Below are 5,410 nucleotides of genomic sequence, written 5' to 3' on the forward strand. Positions count from 1 at the left end.
TCCAGCTTTGTAATAGAGCTTGAAGTCTAGAATTGTGATGCCACCAACTTTGGCTTTCTTTTTCAACACTCCTCTGGCTACTCAGAGTCTTTTCTGATTCCACATAAATTTTAGGATTATTTGTTCCATTTCTTTGAAAAAAAATTGATGGTATAGGGATTGCATTAAATGTGTAGATTGCTTTAGATAGTATGGACATTTTCATAGTATGTGTTATTGCAATTCATGATCATGGAACGTTTTTCCACTTCTTTGTGTCTTCCTCAATTTCTTTCATGAGTACTTTATAGTTTTCTGAGTACAGATTCTTTGCCTCTTTGGTTAGGTTTATTCCTAGGTATCTTATGGTTTCAGGAGCAATTGTAAATGGGATCAACTCTTTAATTTATCTTTCTTCTGTCTTCCTGTTGGTGTATAGAAATGCAACTGATTTCTGTGTGTTGATTTTATATCCTGACACTACTGAATTCCTGTATGAGTTCTAGCAGTTTTGGAGTAGAATCTTTTGGGTTTTCCACATAAAGTATCATATCACCTGCAAAGAGTGAGAGTTTGACTTCTTCTTTGCCAATTCAGATGCCTTTTATTTCTTTTTGTTTTCTGATTGCTGAGGCTAGGACTTCTAGTACTATATTGAATAGCAGTGGTGACAATGGACATCCCTGCCATGTTCCTTTCATAGATGAAAGCTCTCATTTTCCCCCCATTGAGAATGATATTTGCTGTGGTTTTTTCATAGGTGGCTTTGATGATATTGAGATATGAATCCTTGACCCCTATACTTTGGAGGTTTTTAAAAATTTTTTAATTTTATTTTTTCATGTTCCAAGATTCACTGTCTATGAACCACACCCAGTGTTCCATGCAATATGTGCCCTCCTTAAAATGATTTTCATGCACTCAGGAAAGCTGAATTCCAGAAGGAATGTAAATAACTTAGGCAATTAGTTTGTCTGGATTAGTTTGATCAATAGATGCAACAAAGACAAATATGGAACCTAAGAAAACAACACTTCTCAACACATCACCTGAGCTTACCATATCAGAAAGAGAGAAAGGTCCAAAGAGAATATTTTTAAAGGTCAGGTCTCCCTGTTCACAGTCCAATTCTAATGGCTCCAAACTCCCTGCTTGGAAGGCTGAGATGGAGTCTTTCTATTGAGTAGGAAAAGGAGAAGATAGGATTTGAATACAGATATTGCTGCTGCTGTACTATAATTATCCCCAATTTACAAAGGAATAAACTGAGGTTCTGGTGGATTGGGATTTGTCCAAAGAAATCATCTTACAAATAGGAAAACCAGGGCTTTAATTCAGGGATTCTGAAGTCATTTTGCCCTGTATCACACAATCTCTGAACTGAATGTAGTAATAATCCTCGCCATGAGAGAACAGACTGGTGGATCATATTTTACGTGATTACAATTGAGAGAGTACTGAGGTTATAATTATTGTGACAACCGTAACCTAGTTGAACTAAGAGTTCGGGAACCAGCTAAGTCTTATTCTGCCATTCAGAAGATTTACTACAGAGGAAAGTGCCTGATTTTTCAGTTATATTATCATATTTTGAAGATCAACAGGGGGATTAAATCAGCCTGGTAAATAACAACAAAGGCCTTTAATTTTTCTCTGAAGAGAGAGATAAAGAACAAGTCTTATCACTAGCAGGGACTTTCTGGTGAAGTAGACTGCTGAGAGTCTGGCCCACCATCTAGAAGGTACCCACACCACATTCTTTCAAGTGCTACCTTGATAACACAACTAAAGAGTCATCTTCAGCATTGTTGATGGGGAGGTCAGGGAGGGTACAGTCCAATACACCAGTCCAGAAAGTCCCAGTTTTCACCACAGTGAGTTCCTGGAAGCCAAGTCATAAGGCAGACAGAAAGCATATGAAGTGGATTACATTTTATCAAATAAACAATGCTACACACCAGGTGAATGTTGTCCTACTGATCAAGCATTAAATATCAGTTAAGTTCACACATACGATTAGATGATTTCTGAAAACAGGGATATGTGAATTTCTATTAAAATTTAAAATTGGTAATGTCACATTCTAGGTTTCATAAAATGAACCCAAATTAAAGGTCCCATTGAATCTGAAGAGGACTGCAATGGAGTATCAAGTGTGTAACACACAAATTATATTTCTACTGTTTTGTTATATTTGATCCAAAACAGTCTGATAGTTTTAACAATTAGTAATTTTATTTCAACTTGATAATGTAAAGTTTCATCGAGCTTATCTAGAAAACTCATCTCTTTAAGAATCTAAGGAAATGTGAGGTAAAATTTTGTATAGACATATTTTGTCTTTTATGAATATTAAGTATATATTTTCAGAATCATTCCATGGATTTATTGAATAGAAAAGATGTACTAGGGAATTTGGGGCAGTCCACAATAGGGAAATGGCAAGGATTGACCCTGTACTTAAAGCTAGTCCAACAAATACTGACAAATTTCTCGCTTAGGTTTGGCAGTAGTTTATTTCAGACATTTGTTGTTTCAATTAGTGTGTCTTATTCCCCAGATAAATCACAACAGATGCCCTGCTAACTAAAATATTTCTATATTAAAATGTCATCTACTGTGATCCCCGGGTGCCTCAGACGGTTAAGTGTCTGTCTGCCCTGACGCAGATCATGATTGCAGTGTCCTGGGATTGAACCTCACATCTGGCTTCCAGCTCTGTGGGGAGACTGCTTCTTCCTCTGCCTCTGCCTGCTGCTCCCCTGCTTGTACTCTCTCTCTCTCTCTGTCAAAAAATAAATAAAATTTTTAAATATATAAAATAAAATAAAAAACATGAAATAAATAAAGTGAAAAAATAAAATAAAATCTCATCTACCAATGACCTAGCAGTTCCACTCCCAGATCTAAATGCAAGAGAAGTGAGAACTTAAATCTTGCAAAAATGTGTTCTTGAATGTTCAATAATGTTAACATTATTAATAATAGTCAACAAGGAGAAAAAATTCAGATGTCCACCAGATGATAAATGGATACCAAAACATGCTCTGTTCATACAATGGAATGTTATTTGGGAAAAGTTTTCAATTAGCAATAATCACGCCTCGGATAAACCTCATTGGCTACGATACTGCCACTGCGCAAAGCTACAATGGAATGTTATTTGACCATAAGAAGGAATGAAGTACTGATACGTGCTACAGTGTGAGAAAACCTTGAAGACATTATGCTAAATGAAAGAAAACAGACACAAAGGACTGCGTATTTATGATTCCACTGAGATGAAAAATTCACAATGGGAAAATCCATAGAGACAGAAAGTGGATTAGTGGTTGCCAGGGGCTGAGGACTGGCCTGGAAATGGAGTGATGGCTTAGAGATGGCTTAGAGTAGTTACATTCCAGAGTGATGAAAATGTTCTAAAATTTATTCGAGTGATGGTTGTACAAATGGTGGGTTCTGAATTGTACATTTTAAATGAGTGAATTGTATGGAATATGAATTATATCTCAGTAAAAACAATAACAAAACACTTCATCTACCAGACCATTCACCACCCCAAGAAGTGGTACCAAATCTTTTTTTTTTTTTTTTTTAGTTTCTTTTCAGAGTAACAGTATTCATTGTTTTTGCACCACACCCAGTGCTCCATGCAATCTGTGCCCTCTCTAATACCCACCACCTGGTTCCCCCAACCTCCCACCCCCCGCCCCTTCAAAACCCTCAGATTGTTTTTCAGAGTCCATAGTCTCTCATGGTTCACCTCCCCTTCCAATTTCCCTCAACTCCCTTCTCCTCTCCATCTCCCCTCGTCCTCCATGCTATTTGTTATGCTCCACAAATAAGTGAAACCATATGATAATTGACTCTCTCTGCTTGACTTATTTCACTCAGCATAATCTTCTAATTATTATATATTATGATTTTAGGATCAAAAATATGACTTTTGTAACAACGTGCTTGGCTCTCTGATTTGGGAGAGGGAAAATAGATGATACAGTCCCAGCTCACAGAGATTTAAACTATTATTGAGGAGGCAAGTCTTATATCAAAGAACACTTAGGGAAATCCTGCTGGTTATTATCTTTATGACTTGGGGGAGGGTCTGTTTTTGTTAGGTCAGAATTGTTTCTCTTCCATGTGATGTACTTTTTCGTATATTCATTCCACAAACATGAGTGTCTGCTACAGTCAGGATACTGTGCTTATAAAGGAGGACCACTGTTTCATCTTCGGTCTCTTCTCAAAATGCCATGATCCAGTGGGATGAAGATTAGGAATGCTGAGACTGCCACCTTCGGAGGCATCCTGAATGCTGGAAACAGATCTGTCAGGAGGCTCTGGGAGACCTTGACATAGCTGAACATAACTGTTCATTGGTTCTGTTGTCCTAAGGAAGGCATTTATCTTTAAACTATAGTTTGCTTGTTCTGTACAATGAGAAGACTGGATTCTCTCAGGTTCTTTCCAACTTAGTATCCTAGATACGTAGCGGAGGATGTTAATCTAGGTCATTTTAGAAAGCATTTTCCCCTTTGTACTGCTTTTAAGGAAAGAAAATGAACACATTTTGAAAGAGAAACTCATCTTATAGTTTGTTTCAAAAAAATGTACATTTGCCAGGGTGATATGAAACCCTAAAGTTTTATGGTCTGAGAGTTACTACCTCACCTCTTACATATGTGGAAGTATATCACCCATGTAGCCAAAAAGTACAACTTCTTTCTACTCCCAGAAGGTGTTAGGATTATATCCTTTGCCTATTGTACTACATTTATTTACAATTTTAGGAAGAAGAACATTAATAATGAAACTTAAGTAATTACCCCTAATGTTACTGGTTTCCATTTACCCCATTATTGAAGACTCACTCATTTATCTCTTGACATCTGTTGGCATTTGATCAAAAACCAGAAGATGCAAAAATGAGTCATGTCTTTGTGAGTCTTACTCTCTCTCTGTCCCCTTTACCTTTATGGCTGTGAGTGAGAGAGAAGGTGTGTCATACCCAAACCCACGGATAGCCAGTAACGGAGGAAATGTAAGGGAACTCTACAAAGCCCAAGACAAGAATAGGTGTTTGTTGTGGTGACGAGCCTGGAAAATGAAAGTTTGATGTTGTTTTTCTCTGATAAGTATTTTGATCCTCCATTGTTATACTCCTTAGAGGAGGAAAAGCATGAAATAGAATTTTGCCTGGTATACATTCTCTGAGATCATGAGTGTTCCAGGTGCTTTTGTGAATGTTGAATTTTGGAGCCGTTGGGCAAAAACGTTATTATGGGCTAAATGTTCATGTCCTTCAAAATTCATATGGTGAAGCTATAAACCCCAATGTGATGGCCTTTGGGATGTGGCCAATGTGATGGAGGTAGGCCTTTGGGAAATAAATGGGTTTAAATTAGGTGAGGGCAGGACCCTCATGTTGGAA

General features: G+C 37.3%; 1 non-coding gene across 1 annotated transcript; it reads right to left on the minus strand.

The window, feature by feature from the left end:
* Positions 1 to 2,993: 2,993 nt before the first annotated feature.
* LOC116576848 lies at positions 2,994 to 3,127 on the minus strand. Its single transcript, XR_004280310.1, has one exon. It is a non-coding gene; the product is annotated as a U4 spliceosomal RNA (small nuclear RNA).
* Between the last annotated feature and the right edge of the window lie 2,283 nt (positions 3,128 to 5,410).

The sequence above is a fragment of the Mustela erminea genome, chromosome 17 (assembly GCF_009829155.1).
Source record: "Mustela erminea isolate mMusErm1 chromosome 17, mMusErm1.Pri, whole genome shotgun sequence".
Taxonomy (NCBI): domain Eukaryota; kingdom Metazoa; phylum Chordata; class Mammalia; order Carnivora; family Mustelidae; genus Mustela; species Mustela erminea.